The sequence below is a fragment of the Triticum urartu genome, chromosome 7A (genome assembly GCF_056163025.1).
Source record: "Triticum urartu cultivar PI428250 chromosome 7A, HENAU_Tu73, whole genome shotgun sequence".
NCBI lineage: Eukaryota > Viridiplantae > Streptophyta > Magnoliopsida > Poales > Poaceae > Triticum > Triticum urartu.
In genome coordinates this window covers 345,800,654-345,817,927 of record NC_141879.1, presented here as the reverse complement: position 1 = coordinate 345,817,927, position 17,274 = coordinate 345,800,654, and positions in this window count along the sequence as shown.

Sequence of the window (17,274 nt, the reverse complement as noted above, 5' to 3'; positions counted from 1 at the left end):
TGCTCGGCCGCCTTGTGCAGCTCGACCAGTTGCTTCAACTGGTCGCTCAGAGGCATAGGGTGTTCGGTCCCAGTATACTGAGACCAGAACAGCTTCTCCGTTGAGCTTCCCTCCTCGGCCTGGTAAAATTGTGTGGCATCCAACACGCTGCAGGGCAAATCTGGGAATGTTCCTAGAGAGCTCCGGATTCGGGTAAGTAACAAGTAATTTCCTTTCACATGCTTGCTTTGCATATAGAATGTCTTACCCGCTGCTATCTTCTTCATCGCATCAATCTCCTGGAGGGCCTTTTGGGCTTCTGCCTTGGCACCCTTTGCACTCTCAAGGGCCGCGGCAAGCTCGAACTCTCGCGTTTTCAAGTCAAGCTCCAACGCCTCGTGCTTCGTCACGATAGCGTGGAGCTCTTGCTGCACCTCGCCCACCCGTGCCTCTTGTTTTTCCCGCTCGGTCCGCTCCTGGGCTACCTTGTTTTCTGCCTCATATAGCGCTTGCTTCAGGGTTGCCACTTCGGTCGTGGCCCTTGGCAGATTAAAGATGATCCTGTCATTTTGCAATCGCATCCCTTTTATATATATACATATCTATAGGCTAGGTATTACTTACCTTTGTTCTCCTCGAGCTGCCTCTTGGCAAGGCCGAGCACTTTCTTGGACCCTCCGAGGTCCTGCTTCAGTACGGCGACCTCCGCAGTCAGTGCGGCAGAGGCCAGCAGTGAAGCCTGCATACACATATAGACATACTTATATTAGACTCCTGCAGATATTAGTCGATCCTCTATTCGGCTTTTCTTTTTGAACACCAAACAGAGCATCAGGGGCTACTATCTATGCGGTAATATTTTTCCTATATTTCAAATACTTACCTCAAAGCCTATTAGAAGGCTGGCACAGGCTTCAGTCAGTACGCTCTTGGCGGACTGAACCTTCTGGATCACCGCACTCATAATAGTGTGGTGCTCTTCGTCGATGGAAGCACTGCGAAGCGCTCCCAGCAGATTGTCCGGTGCCTCTGAATGGACAGAGGTCACCGGCACAGCCGTCTTGCCCCTTTTGGAAGGAGGCCGCCTGCCTGAGTCCGGAACCACTGGAGGTTCCAGCGCGGTGTTCGGCTGAGGGCCAAACTCGGAGCCCTCAGGAGCCTTGCTCCCTCTGCTCTCGGATTCTGGAAGGTCGCCTTGAGGCGCCTCGGGACTGTCTCCCCTCGACCTGGTGCCTCTTGAGACAATACCTCGGCATTGTCCGTAGGGCAAGGGGAGGTGGCGGTCGAAAGTGGATCGCTATCCATATCCGACGAGCCCAGGGAGCCGTCCGATGAGGATACGTCGATACAGGCTCGTGGCGGTCTGCATAATCATAATTCGGCGTTAGGAGGAGCAGTGCGACAAAGGTATGCTATGAGTTACTCTAGTATCCGAATACTTACGACTTCGCCAGGGGCTTCGCCCTGAGCAGCCACTCGTCTTCGCCTTCAGCAGCGGTGGTGGAGTAGTCCGGAAGGAGAGTCCTTCCCTTCTTGGACCCTTCGTCCCCCCCAGTTGGGGCGGCCTTCCTTTTCATGTCTCCCCCGACTGGAGGGGGAGCATCTTCATCTTCCTCCTCATCTTCGGGGGAGGAGTGCGTCGCAGAGTCATCGGATGATGAGTCCGATACCACCTGGCGCCGGGAACTCTTTAGGGTTCCCTTGGCCTTCTTGGTCTTCTCCAGCACCTTGTAAGGAGCCGGAGTCAGCATCTCCGTCAGGAGAGTGTCCGCAGTGTCTTCGGGCAAAGGGGCCGGACAGTTAATCTGCCCCGACGTCTCAGACCCCGCACATGGTTAAGCTAGGGGAAATAAATATCCTACCGGATGTACAGAACTCACTGGATGTGCTAGGCGCTTCGCTCTTAGCCTGCAGTCCTCGGTAAGAGAAGGAGGGACCTCGGCGCCCTTGAACATCACCCTCCAGACGTCCTTGTGCGTCGTGTCGAAGAGCTCGCTTAGAGTCTGGTGCCGGGCCGGGTCGAACTCCCATAAGTTAAAATCCCGTTGTTGACACGGGTGGATCCGGCGGATGAGCATGACCTGGACTATGTTGACAAGTTTGAGCTTCTTGCTTGCCATATTCCACATACATTTCTGGAGTCCGTCCAGTTCCATCGATGAACCCCAGGATAGGCCCTTCTCTTCCCAGGAGGTGAGCCGCGTGGGGATTCCGGATCGAAACTCAGGGGCCGCCACCCAGTTGGTGTCGCATGGGTCGGTGATGTAGAACCACACCGATTGCCACCCCTTTATGGTCTCCATGAAGGAGCCTTCAAGCCATATAACATTGGGCATCTTGCCCACCATGGCTCTGCCGCATTCTGCTTGTTGGCCTGCCACCACCTTCGGCTTGATATTGAAGGTCTTCAGCCATAGGCCGAAGTGGGGCCGGATGCGGAGGAAAGCCTCACACACGACGATGAACGCCGAAATGTTGAGGATGAAATTCGGGGCTAGATCATGAAAGTCCAGCCCGTAGTAGAACATAAGACCCCAGACGAATGGATGGAGGGGAAACCCCAGTCCGCGGAGGAAGTGTTGGAGGAAGACTACCCTCTCGTGAGGTTCCGGGGCGGGGACGATCTACCCCGCAGCGGGCAGCCGATGTGCGATATTCGCGGCTAAGTATCCGGCTCCGAGCAGCTTTTTGATATGGCCCTCCGTGACAGAGGAGGCCATCCACTTGCCGCCCGCTGTGGACTTGGGCGTTGGAGCTCGAGTGCGCATTAATGGATGAGCAAGGAGGAAGGAGGCGTGGGTGGAAAAGGTTGAACCTTGTCCCCTTATAAGGGCGGCCAAAACTATGCGCCCCGACTAGCCTGGTAAAATTCGCTTATCCCCCAAGCGCCGTAATTGATGGCGCGGTTGGGTTACCCACGCACGTATTGATGAGAATCTCGTAATAACGGGACACGATCTCTGCTTTGACAAGACGTGTCAAGAAACTGCCTCATGTTATGTGCGGGGATGGTTAAAGAAAAACGGTTCGAATAATCACCGGGCCATGGCATGATGTCATGTTGCCAAAACGTGTCAGCAGATTATATTTGTGGTATGTGGAAGTTATTTTGTAGGGTCGGACACTATCCTGTTATTCAAACTCTTCTGCGGTGTATCCGGAGGAGGAACCCGCCTTGCAATGTCGAAGACAACACTGCGCGCCAGAATCATCGCCATTGAAGCTGGTTCAGGGGCTGCTGAGGGAGTCCTGGATTAGGGGGTATCCGGACAGCCGGACTATATTCTTTGGCCGGACTGTTGGACTATGAAGATACAAGATTGAAGACTTCGTCCCGTGTCCGGATAGGACTCTACTTGGCATGGAAGGCAAGCTAGGCAGTACGGATATGGATATCTCCTCCTTTGTAACTGACCTTGTGTAACCCTAGCCCCCTCCGGTGTCTATATAAACCGGAGGGTTTTAGTCCGTAGGACAACATACAATCATACGATAGGCTAGCTTCTAGGGTTTAGCCTCTTCGATCTCGTGGTAGATCAACTCTTGTAATACTCATATCATCAAGAATAAATCAAGCAGGACGTTGGGTTTTACCTCCATCAAGAGGGCCCGAACCTGGGTAAAACATCATGTCCCCTGCCTACTGTTACCATCCACCTTAGACGCACAGTTCGGGACCCCCTACCCAAGATCCGCAGGTTTTGACACCGACAGCCTTCTTCTCCTCTGGATCCGCGGCGGGGAGGGAGAGACGCAACTCCTCGGCCCTCGCACAGTTGGTTGCTATGTTGAACAGTTCCAAGGTCGTGCACAACTCCTCATGGATGGCGAGATTGTCCTTCATCTTGATATCGCGGACGCCGTCGGAAAGCACCGAGATGATGGCCTCGCCCATCACCTTGGGGATCTTGATACGTGCACTGTTGAAGCGCTAGATGCACTTCTGCAAGGTGTCTCCTAGTGGTTGCTTGATGCGGCGCGGGTCACCCACGACCGGGGGCGATCGCGAGTGCCCTAGAAGTTGGCGATGAAGTGGCTGCGCATCTCATCCTAGGAGGAAATCAAACCTGGGGCCATGGGAAACCAGTTCCGATGACCTTTTCGTCGCCGTTGGCCGCTTCGATGCTCAGCTTGTAGAGCTACAGAAACTCCGCAGGGTCGGGGGTGCCGTCGTAGCGAGGAGGCAGATCCGTCTTGAACTTGGCCGGCCAGACGACGCTTCGCAGCTCAGGAGTGAAGGAACGACAGCCTGCCGTGGCCACCGGGGCCCGTCGTGGAGGCGGAGCTTGACCTGGGCGTCCCTGTGCTGCCACGGCAAGTGGTGCATGGCCCTGCCGCTGCAAGCGGTTCTGACGTGGTGGTGCTGGAAGCGTGGAGCATCTTCTTGCGGACGGGGGACCTCCTGGCAACTTCTTTCTTCGTGTGCAGGCACACGGCACGGAGGATCACGCCGTTGGGCCACGCATCTTGGAGCGAGGACGTCGTCTTGAAGTGGGGGATGCTGAGGCGCTCCCCGAGCCGCGCGCCTCGGCGCGAGGGCGCCATCTTGGTGCTGAGGGGGTGGAGGCGCTCCGTGACCCACATGGCCCGCAGTCAGGGGCGGGCGAGGCAGCGAGAGGGATAATGCTGGAGAGCCCCCTGCGGCGCTGACGAGCTCGGTGATACGGCGAGCGTGAGAGGATGAGACAGCCGGAGTCAGCGACGGGGTGGCGGTGCGACCATCTTGCCGCACAGAGGGGTGCAGTGAAGAGGCTTGCTGCTCGTTTGCTGCTGGGCCGGTGGCGGCGTTGGCACAGGTGAGAGAGAACGACGGGGGGGGGGGGGTCCGCCGACAGGGGAATTCTGAGCGACACGGGTGGCGAGAGCGGCCCGGCGCTCAGCGCGGGCCCGGCGAGCCTCGGCCATGAACTTGGCGAAGCGGTGAAGCGCGGATCGATGAAGGGGAAAGCTTTGGCGCACCCCTACCTGGCGCGCCAAATGTTGGATTTCGGGTTCCGGAGAAACCCTTGAGGTTCGAACACTGGGGTGCGCACGAAGATCTCTCACCCTCCCTAGCTCGCACGCTCTGCGATCTCACGACCTAGCTCGACAAACCCAAAGAACATGAGACACAAGATTTATACTGGTTCAGGCCACCATTGTGTTGTAATACCCTACTCCAGTGTGGTGTGGTGGATTGCCTCTTGGGCTAAGGATGAATAGCACAAGGGCAGAATAGCCTCGCGAGGAGAGGTGTTCTTGTGCTTGGTGTGCTTGTGTAGTTGAAGATCGGAATCCCCCTCCATGGTGGTGTCTAGTCCTATTTATAGAAGCCCTGGTCCTCTTCCAAAATATTGAGCGGGAAGGGATCCCACAATGGCCAAATTTGAAGGGAGACAACTAGTACAAGCTATCCTGACAAAAGTGGTCTTCGCCTGCCCAAGGCTCTGGTGTGATGTTGTCTTGGGCTTTAGGATGACCTCCGTCTTGTCGTCCTGCTGGTGTTGTTCTTATTGCACCGATATGGAAACCTTTGCCTGCTACCTTGGGACTCCTCGTCTGCGCTTGCCCCGTTTAGCACCAAAGAGGAAACGAGGACACTGCGCATTGGCGCCCGCCTGGTTCTAGTCGTCATGGCTTGCGTCACAGGAACCTCGTGAGGTGTCCCTTGCCTTGATCTCTCCGCCCCTCGCGAGCTAGTCTGGTGTGGCTGCCCCTGAGGAGGTCTTGCGTCGTCCGCTTCACGAGGCTTGGCCCCTCGCGAGGGTCTTGAATGCTTGCTGGTGAAGATGGGCCGTATGGGGCCGCTGGTGGAGCCACGCTGCGGGCCGTAGGCAGGCAAGTCTGGGGACCCCCGTTCCCAAAACGCCGACAGTCCTGTTGTATCCCTAGCTCTTACATCATACTCCCTCCATCCGGATTACATGTCATGGAAATGGATAAAACCGGATGTATCTAGAACTGAAATATGTCTAGACCCATCCATTTATTTCTGGTTGGAGGGAATACATGTCAATATGTCATGCCTTTCTATTCTTCATTACCTATTCCATCTTTGCTGTAGCACATTTTATAATTGAAGCACCATTCTTCTATATAAGGCATGCAAGGGGAAGACAACTATGTTAGAATCTGAAGGGTTACAAACTAGGTATTTGCAAAAGATCCAAATGCCAGGAGATAATAGACCAACTCCAGTTTTCATAGATACTGCTCCAGCACAGAGAAACCCAACTCCCACTAATAATAAGCAGATTCCAGTGGCCAAAGAACTAGTCCGGATCATGAAATATGTCAACTCCATTCTAAGAAGCGTGTGCATATCCTTGCATCATGAAATTTTATAGCATTCTGATCATATTTTCTACATGTTTCTTACCCATCTCTCTTTTAGAAAATAAGCTTAAAGGATAGAACACTTTCTGTACTGGGATCATATTCGAGGAAAGTATCTTGCGGGAATTCTCTGTGCTCCAATACTGATGTAAGTACCTATTGTATATCACTATATTTTTACATCAGCATGTACTTTGTTAATCGGTGTGAATCCAACATTTATCTGATATAAATTCAGTTGTAACAAAATGTTAAAGGCGACAATGTTGATTTTTGTAAGGAAAACTGCCTGGTAGTTTTGCATACTGAGCTGCATGAGTGTACTATCTCATATCATGCACATTACTGAATTGTAGTGCTGCTCTGGTTGCCCATTCATCATTGTGTCAATGTTGCTTTCGTATTACCTTACCTGGTTGATGATAGATGTGCCATATTATGTTAATTTGGTGTAGGCTGGTGTGGTCTAGTTTCCCAAACGTTCATTGTGTCAATGTTGCTTTCCTATTATCTGACCTGCCCAATGATGGCAATTCAAGTGTGTTAATTTGGTGCAGGCTCCTGAAGATAAGAAGACAATCTCTGAAAACAGCAAGGCAACCCCATTGTTTCTTTCCAATAAATCTAGGCCAGGTAATATGGAATAACTCATGATTGATCTGTTTGGTTCCCCTCCTAATTTATGTTATCATGCAGTGGTCGGGACACTCTCCACTATCAATAATACAAGCCTGCCAGAAACGCCATCTGAATCTTTTCAGTTTCCTCTGTCTCGAATGCAATGAAAAAAATGTATGTTTGTGAACCAATTAATGGCTGAAGCAATGATGGAAATGGTGGAGGAATCAGAGCTGCACATTTGTGCGCAACAACAACTGATCAATGTTTTCAGAGACAGTGTAGCAAAGCAGCAAGAACTTTCCCACATGCCTATGGGCGTCATCCGCGCTGAGGTTGCAGATTGTGACATTTTAGATCGTTAGGTTCTGTTCATTTATTTGCACTGGCATCAATATTTGATTGCCCAGTGGATGTAATTTCCTGTAATATATGATGGATGTGCAACGTTTTTCTTTATATGTGGTACCTTTGCTTGATCGGTTTTGTTCCTGTGCATAATTGCTCGTCGTAATGGGCTCAAATTATCTAATTGGGCCTAAAGACATGTAAGAACTTTAGTGGCCCATTAAGTTAATGGGCCGTTACCAGGCCGAAAGTTAATGGTCGGCCCTCTTACCTCCCGGGTCGTTAACAGGCTGACATCGAAGCGGGCAACAGGTGGGCCCATTTGATTTCACGGGCGGCTACTAAGGCCGGGCTACATATGGCCCAACTATACTGTGGGCCTTTAGCAGGGCGAAAGAGATAGCGGGCTCGTACTGGACCATGAATAGAATGGGCCGCTAAATGGCCCAACTGTGTTGTGGGTCTTTAGCAGGCCGAGAGAGAAACCGGGCTAGTATTGGACCATGAAGAGCATGGGCCGTTAAAAGGCCAAAACTCAGGTCCGACTACAAATGGCCCAAATCATTTATGGGCCGTCAACATGCTGAAAGACACACCGGGCCGGGAATTGGCCCAACACTTAAATGGGTCACTAAAAGGCCAAAACTAAGGTCCGACTACAAATGGCCCAACTCATTTATGGGTTGTCAACAGGCTGAAAGACACACCGGGCTGGAAATTGGCCCAACACTTAAATGGCTCGCTAAAAGGCCAAAAGATGTACATCCTGAAAATTGGCCCATCCCTTGAATGGGCCATTAACAGGCCGAAATCACATTGGGCCGATATTGAGCCTAAATATATAGCGGGCTGTTAACGGGCTCGAACTGACAATGGGCTGCAATGGTGTCAAATCTTTAGCAGGCCGTTGACGGCCGAATTGGCACATCTCGTATGGGCCATGGGCTAAAATGGATCTTACACAAGTATGCCTTATATGGGCCGGCCTACTAATTTTTACCGGGCCAGCCTTTTTCACCGGAATGGGCCACTGTTGGGCCGTCCACGTGTCGACCTATCATAGGCGCCTCCTGTCTAATGAATGGATGACATTTGTCCCAACGGTGAGCCAACACGTGTTTCCTCCGGCCAATGAAGATTTTACACGTGAAAAATCCTCATTGGTCCTAGCTGTTAGCGGGTTATCAGATCCAAAACCGGACCCGATAGCTTAACAACGTTCCATTACGGTGGATACCACGTATCGGTCACCCTTGACGAAAGCACTTCCATGACGCGTGATTTATCGTCATGGAAGTGGACACTTCCGTGATGATAATTTTGGTAATGTCATGGAACACTTCTACGACAGCACAGGTATGACTATCTTGATTTTGTCATAAAATCGTCATGGATGTACATGCATGAAAAAAAACGTGACCTACTGTGACAAACACGTATCATCACGGAAGTGTATTTTTTGTAGTGGTATTAGCTCGATATCGGCTCCACAGGCCATAATCGGATGCAAAGGTCCTTCATGGCCGGCTCCACCGTTCGGTGCAAATTCGTCAGCTGCTTCATTTGATTTCTTAGGAGGGGAGGGTGCTCGGGCTCTTGAAACTGCGCCCAGAATAACCTATGCTTGGCATCACCTCGTGAGACGCAAAGTGCTTGGCCGCATCCACCACACTCCTCAGAAGATCCGCAAATGCGCCCAAGGAACGCCACACTTGTGTGAGCAAAGCAAACTTGTGACCTCCAGACACTCTACAGTAAGTATGGCTTACCATCTGCAATTAGCTTCACTTGGCGGAGCTCTTCTTGGGCGCCTCGCCTTTTCGACCATGCCTCTGGATCTCTTGCTTTATCTTGGATAGCTTGGTGGCTTGACCCTTATTTTTCTGCTCAAGGTTCTCACATTTAGTGATGGCATCCTTGAGCTCCTTCTGCACTTCGGCCACTCTGGCCTCATGCTTGTCACTGACGGTCTTCACCGTCGACAGCTCAGCGGCCGCTCGATTGTCCTCCACTTCTGTTCAGCAGCCTCCTTCTTGGCCTTCTTTGGTTCGTCCTTGAGGTTCTTGACCTCTGCGGTGACAACTTCAGTCATAATCAAGAAATTCTTGCTTAGGGATAACCCCCGAATACCTTGAATGATAAGGAAATCCAAAATACTCTATCTCGACCAGACTAACCTTGCGCTTCGTCGAACCGCTTGTTGACACGGTCGAGCTCCTCATCGGAGCTCTCGAGCTTCCGATTCATTTCTCGAGCTCCGTAGCATTGGCAACCGCCGCCGAAGATGAGGCCTACAAAAAATGCTTATATCATTTAGATTCCCGATTCAATGATTTTTGATTCACCGCTAGGTTTTTTCAATCCTGACGAATTCTCGAGGGCTACGTCTAAACTTTGAGTATCACATGCATTCTCCGACTATTCGATCCCCGTTTGAGTTTTGTCAAACTCAACCAGGCCTCGAGGGCTGCTACATATACGAGGATTGCATAACCTTACTTAAAGAATTCGCTTTATGGAAAGAATATGTCGGTGCAACAAACCCTGGGTCTGTTGCCCAGACTATGCACGGGCACGGGAACAAGACCACAGCACCAAGATCAGATTGGAGCATGAGGGACCAGTCCTTTGTAGGATCCATGTACAAATTAGAAAGACCATGACTAGCCAGAGAAGCAAGACATTGCTAAGGGAAAGCCTCCCTTGCCGGGCAGGCGAGCCTGACAAGGACGGGGTTTCCCCCGGAAGAAGGCCTTCGGGTCTTCCCGGCAGGCCTACCGGGGCTTACGGAGGCAGAACCACCCCACCGCACCACCGCACCACCTCATCACGACCCAAGTCGTCAATCAGTGCGGTGTCAAGCTCCAAGATGACTAAGTGGCTATTATTCACCACATGGCAACCACTTTCTATAGAAAATGCCTCCAAGCCACACCCGTCATGTGAAGTGTCGAGCGAGCAGGTGCGAAGCTGGCACAATAGCCCGGCAGGGCCTGCCAGGCAAGCTACGATGTGACGTTGAGCGGTGAATTTAATGTGCTCTGTTAGCCTGCAGAGTTAGGTATGTGATACGTCCATTTGGCATCATGCTTTTATATCGATAATTATTGCATTATGGGTTGTTATTACACATTATGTCACAATACTTATGCCTATTCTCTCTTATTTTATAAGGTTTACATGAAGAGGGAGAATGCCAGCAGCTGGAATTCTGGGCTGGAAAAGGAGCAAATAGTAGAGACCTATTCTACACAACTACAAAAGTCCTGAAACTTCCCGGGAGCATGTTTTGGGATATATAAAAAATACTGGTGAAAGAATTTACCAGAGGAGGCCCACACCCTGGCCACGAGGGTGGGGGTGCGCCCTACCCCCCTAGGCGCGACCACCTGTCTCGTGGGCCCCCTATAAGATCTCCGGTACCCATCTTCTGCTATATGAAGTCTTTCGTCCGAGAAAATATCATAAGCAAGCTTATGGGATGAAACTCCGCTGCCACAAGGCGGAACCAATATAGGGCTCCGGCGGAGCTGTTCTGTCGGGAAAACATCCCTTTGGGAGGGGGAAATCATCACCATCAATCCTCTCATCGGGAGGGCGTCAATATCCATCAACATCTTCACCAGCACCATCTCATCTCCAACCCTAGTTCATCTCTTGTATCCAATCTTTGTCTCAAAACCTCAGATTGGTACATGTGGGTTGCTAGTAGTGTTGATTACTCCTTGTAGTTGATCCTAGTTGGTTTACTTGGTGGAAGATCATATGTTCAGATCCTTTATGCATATTAATACCCCTCTGATTATGAACATGAATATGATTTATGACTAGTTATGTTTGTTCCTGAGGACATGGGAGAAGTCTTGCTATAAGTAGTCATGTGAATTTGGTATTCGTTCGATATTTTGATGAGATGTATGTAACTTTCCTCTAGTGGTGTCATGTGAACGTCGGCTACATGACACTTCACCATTGTTTGGGCCTAGGGGAGGGTCTTGGGAAGTAATAAGTAGATGATGGGTTGCTAGAGTGACAGAAGCTTAAACCCTAGTTTACGAGTTGCTTCGTAAGGGCCTGACTTGGATCCATATGTTTCATGCTATGGTTAGGTTTACCTTAATACTTCTTTTATAGTTGCGGTTCATAAGGGCAGTACCCAAGCACCGGTTCACCCACATATCAAATTATCAAAGTACCGAACGCGAATCATATGAACGTGATGAAAACTAGCTTCACGATAATTCCCATGTGTCCTCGGGAGCGCTTTCCTTTATATAAGAGTTTGTTCAGGCTTGTCCTTTGTTACAAAAAGGATTGGGACATCTTGCTGCACCTTATTTACTTTTATTACTTGCTACCCGTTACAAATTACCTTGTCACAAAACTATCTATTGCCGATAATTTCAGTGCTTGCAGAGAATACCTTACTAAAAACTGCCTATCATTTCCATCTGCTCCTCGTTGGGTTCGACACTCTTACTTATCGAAAGGACTATGATAGATCCCCTATACTTGTGGGTCATCAGTATGATAGCACTATTTGCTATCTAATTAGTGCATAATGACTGACTTGGCACTTTGGTGACCCCTTTATCTATAAAAAGAGGCCCAATTCAACCGTAGAAAGGTGTTGCACCCACAATGCGGCTATATCTCCCACGTGCCAGGGCACGACTTAGAGGCATAGCCGAGGTTCGCAAGAGGGCTAATCTTCACACAATCCAATGTGATGAATAGAAAGGGATAAAGAGTTGGCTTACAATCGCCAGTTCACACAATACATCAATAATTAATTCAATATCCAAAGAACAATCAAAGGTTCGTCTACGGAACCAAAATAAAGGAAGACAACCCCAAATGCTAGATCCCCGATCGTCACAACTAGGCTCCACTAATGATCATTCGAAAAAGACTATTTGGAAGTATCCGTGAGTCACGAGGACTCAGCAATCTCACACCCGCGAGATCAAGACTATTTAAGCTTATGGGTAGGAAAGGGTAGTGAGGTGGAGCTGCAGGAAGCACTAAGCAATATGGTGGCTACCATGCACAAATGAGAGCGAGAAGAGAAGCAACGCAATGGTCGAGAAGCTAGAAGTGATCAAGAAGTGATCCTGAAAACTACTTACGTTCAAGCATAACATAAGACCGTGTTCTCTTCCCAGACTCCGCCGAAAAGAGACCATCACGGCTACACACGCGGTTGATTCATTTTAATAAAGTTAAGTGTCAAGTTCTCTACAACCAGATATTAACAAATTCCCATATGCCACATAACCGCGGGCACAGCTCTCCAAAGTTTATACCCTGCAGGGGTGTCCCAACTTAGCCCATCACAAGCTCTCATGGTCAACGAAGGATATTCCTTCTCCTAGGAAGACCCGATCAGTCTCGGAATCCCAGTTACAATACATTTCGACAATGGTAAAACAAGACCAGCGAAGCTACCTGATGTGCCGACAAATCCTAATAGGAGTTGCACATATCTCATTCTCAGGGCACACTGGATGGGCCATACGTCGGGTTGGCACAGACCCTGGTTTCCCAGGGGGCGCCGGACATCGCCCAGTTTGGACCAACACTCAGAGGAGCACTGGCCCGGGGGTTTAAAATAAAGATGACCCTTGAGTCTGCGGAACCCAAGGGAAAAAGGCTTAGGTGGCAAATGTTAAAACCAAGGTTGGGCCTTGCTGGAGGAGTTTTATTCGAGGCGAACTGTCAAGGGGTTCCCATAAAACCCAACCGCGCAAGGAATGCAAAATCAAGGAACATAACACCGGTATGACGGAAACTAGGGCGGCAAGAGTGGAACAAAACACCAGGCATAAGGCCGATCCTTCCACCCTTTCCCAATATATAGATGCATTAAAGTAAATAAGATACAATAATGATATCCCAACATATCCATGTTCCAACATGGAACAAACTTCAACTTCACCTGCAACTAGCAACGCTATAAGAGGGGCCGAGCAAAAGCAGTAACATAGCCAAACAATGGTTTGCTAGGAAATGTGGGTTAGAGGCCTGATATGGCAATATGGGAGGCATGATAAGCAAGTGGTAGGTAGCGCGACATAGCTGTAGAGCGAACAACTAGCAAGCAAAGATAGAAGTGATTTCGAGGGTATGGTCATCTTGCCTGCAAAGTTCTTAGTGTTGTCGAAAGCTTGATCCTCGAAAGCGTACTCAATAGGTTCCTCGGTCACGTACTCATCTCCCAGCTCTACGCAAAGAAAGAACACAAGCAATGGAACAACAATCAATCACTGTGCAATGCAAAAACAACATGATGCAATACATGGCATGATATGCAAGATATGATATGCAGTGCATATGTGTGCTCCGAAAGGGAAAGAAAGATCAAGGCATCAACTTGGCAACCCAAGTATGTCGCTGGAAAGATGAGATTGTTTCAGTTGAAATCGATATAAAGATCACCAGAAATGGATGCATGGTTTGCAAACGGCAAGCATCACAAGAATGACACAAAACTACAAATAACAACACGATGCTACATAGAATGCAACAAGAAACTAAGCTACTGCACTCCAACATAACAACAAAGAATATGTCAGTGATGTACGAGAGATACTTGACAAAACATGAACAGTCAGCTATGGCTAAAACACACTAGAACAGGTTCAAACAAGCATGGAAAAAGTGCAAAAGATATCAGCTTCACAGACTTAGTGAAAATACTAACATGTCAAAAACAACATCAGGAAGCACTGTTTAGAGCAAGCAAACAACATGCTACAGGAACCTATAATAGCAAACCAAGGCATAGCATGATTCCACTAAGAGCATAGACCGAAAGTCCCTTGCTGATCATGAGCCAAAAACGCATAGAAGATATGATGGCACCCATGTAAACATAGCAAGTTTTATTAACAGTTTCAGACTTAGCAGAAAAACATAGCATGTCATAAACAGATTCACGATAGCAACTTAGAGAGATCATGCCACTCACCACAAAGCATTTCATGACAATATAAGCATACCAATAACAAGATTACATGTTTATGAAGCTAACCATGGCAATATAAAGTTTATAGGATGCATGTATCACTAGCAACAACCATGGCAATATTGATTAACATGTTAGCATTCTGCCTGGAACATTTTATAGCAAAAGTAGAGCAAGCAAAAGACATGCTAGACAACTACATAATTGCAAACAGGGGCATGGATGGATAGAGTATAACCACGTATTCAAAACATCCTTACTGAAGTATCTCAAAATAAGCACGGATCTCACTGTAGCAGCAAGTTTACATGGCATCAAAATAACAGCAGAAAAAGACTTTGCAAAATCCTAAGTCCCTGAAAACAGCAACATTGTGAAGCCTAGTTTGCATGATTGTGATAGTCACCACATATATCAGAAAAATACAAGACAAGCACCTCTGTAAAGATGGCATGAAGTAGTTCAAAACACATGTAGACCTCAAGCTCATACGATGCACACATCAAATGCAAAAAAATAAAAAAACCTCATGATCTAATAAGTACCAGCAGTTAACATTTTATAGCACTCTTGCATCAATGAAAAAGGCATCATAATGGGCAGTATTACGCATGGAAATGCTACTGGCATGAAGAGCTCAACGAGACGAACAATTAGAAATATCATATGCAAGATTTGGAGCCATGGTCAGAACATGGCATAAAAATAACAAGGGAACCGGGGACTTGGTGGAAATCACCTCGCGGACTAGGATTGACCATGGCACGGATTCCGAGGCGGCAGCAGATCTGGCTGGATCCTCGCCGGAGAAGAGGGAGACGGTGGCTGGAGCATGGAGAGGGAGGTGCTCCGGCGAGGGGGGGCACCGGATCTCGCCGAAGGAGGCCGGTGGAGGGCGGCGGTGCACCGGGCGGCGAGGCGGCGCTGGTGCGCTCCGGCGATGGCGGGCGGAGCAGAGAAGCGGCGGAGGCAAGCAGCGTGCGTGGTAGGCGGCGGCGGACGCAGGCGCCAGGTGGCGGGGATGGATGGGCAGCGCTGGCGCGCATGGGAGGAGGCGCGGGCCTGGAGCGGCGGGGGAGCGGGCCGGCCGCGGGCTGTGCAGGCCGCGGCGGCGGCGGGTGGCGGCGTGCAATACGCCGAGGGGACGGCGGCGGACGTGTCCGGCAACGGGCGGACGTGTCCGGCGCACGGAGGAAGGGGACGACTAGGGTTTTGCCCGAATTTTCGGAGGAGGCCTTTGCGGTTATCCGGTTAACCGTTGGAGCATCAAATGGCCTCCACATGGAACATAATTTGACAGGCAGTCTACCGCTGGTGTTCCAAGACCACTTGACAAATCTCGGTCCATTATGAGATCATTTAACACCCGCTCACAAAAAGAGACAAGAGGGGTGCGACGGTCCATGTGGGAGTGTCGGATTGCGAAAGGGACATCGGGGAAAATGCTCGGATGCATGAGACGAACACGAATGCAAATGCGATGCACATGATGACTTGATATGAAATGCATGACATGAACAAAATGCAAAACGAAGACAAAAACCCAACCACGAAGGGAATCTCATAACTTAAAGCCGAAAATGGCAAGAGTTGGAGTTACAAATATGGCAAGTTACATCCGGGGTGTTACAACACTCCACCACTACGAGAGGATCTTGTCTGGAGATCTAGGACTGAAAGAACTCTGGATATTCAGAACGGAGGTGGTCCTCGCGCTCCCAGGTGGCTTCTCGGTCAGAATGGTGTGACCACTTCACTTTCAGGAATTTGATAGACTTGTTGCGAGTCTTGCGCTCGGTTTCTTCAAGAATAGCAACGGGACTCTCATGATAAGACATATCTTCTTGGAGATGAATCTCTTCGAAGTTGATGGTGTGCTCATGAGTCTTGAAGCACTTGTGAAGCTGTGACACGTGAAACACATCGTGCACATTTGCGAAGTTGGATGGAAGCTCAAGTTGATAGGCAAGGTCGCCTCTTTTTCCAATTATCTTGAAAGGACCCACGTATCTAGGGGCAAGCTTCCCTTTGATACCGAAGCGACGAGTGCCTTTCATTGGAGAGGCGCGGAGGTAGACTTGGTCTTCGATCTCGAAAGCCAAGTCACGGTGCTTGCTATCATAGTAAGTCCTCTGGCGCGATTGCGCGGCTTTGAGATTTTCACGGATGACTTTACAAATTTTTCAGCCTCTGCGATTAAGTCATTGCCAATAAGTTGGTGTTCACCAGTCTCTGACCAATTAAGAGCAGTACGGCACTTTCTGCCATAGAGAATCTCGAATGGGGCCTTTCCCGAACTCGCTTGGAAGGTGTTGTTGTAGGAGAACTCTACATATGGAAGACAATCTTCCCACTTCATACCGAAGGAAATGACACAAGCCCTGAGCATATCTTCAAGGATTTGATTGACTCGCTCAACTTGGCCACTAGTTTGAGGATGGAAAGTTGTGCTGAAGCGAATGTTGGTGCCCATGGCCTTCTGGAAGGAGTCCCAGAACTTGGAGGTGAAAATGCTTCCACGATATGAAGATATCAGTTGCGGAATGCCATGCAAGGAGACAATCCTGGAGGTGTATAGCTCTGCCAGCTGAGCTGCTGTGATAGATTCTTTGATTGGAAGGAAATGAGCCACCTTCGTAAGCTTGTCGATGACCACGAAGATAGCATCATTCCCACGCTTGGACTTGGGAAATCCAGTCACGAAGACCATTCCAATATGGTCAAACTTCTATTCTGGAATAGCAAGAGGTTGGAGGAGACCAGTTGGCCGTTGGTGTTCTGCTTCCACCCTTCTGCAGACATCACATTCATTCACGAATTGAGCAATTTCTCGCTTCATTTGAGTCCACCAATACAACTGCTTGAGGTCATGGTACATCTTCGTACTTCGAGGATGAATGGATAGAAGGTAATTGTGCGCCTCGTTCATAATGACTTTCCTTAGATCACCTTTAGGAACCACAATCCGGTCCTCAAAGAATAGAGTGTCTTTGTCATCAATGCGATAGCACTTATATTTGGGTTGGCTCTTGGCAATCCCATGTTTC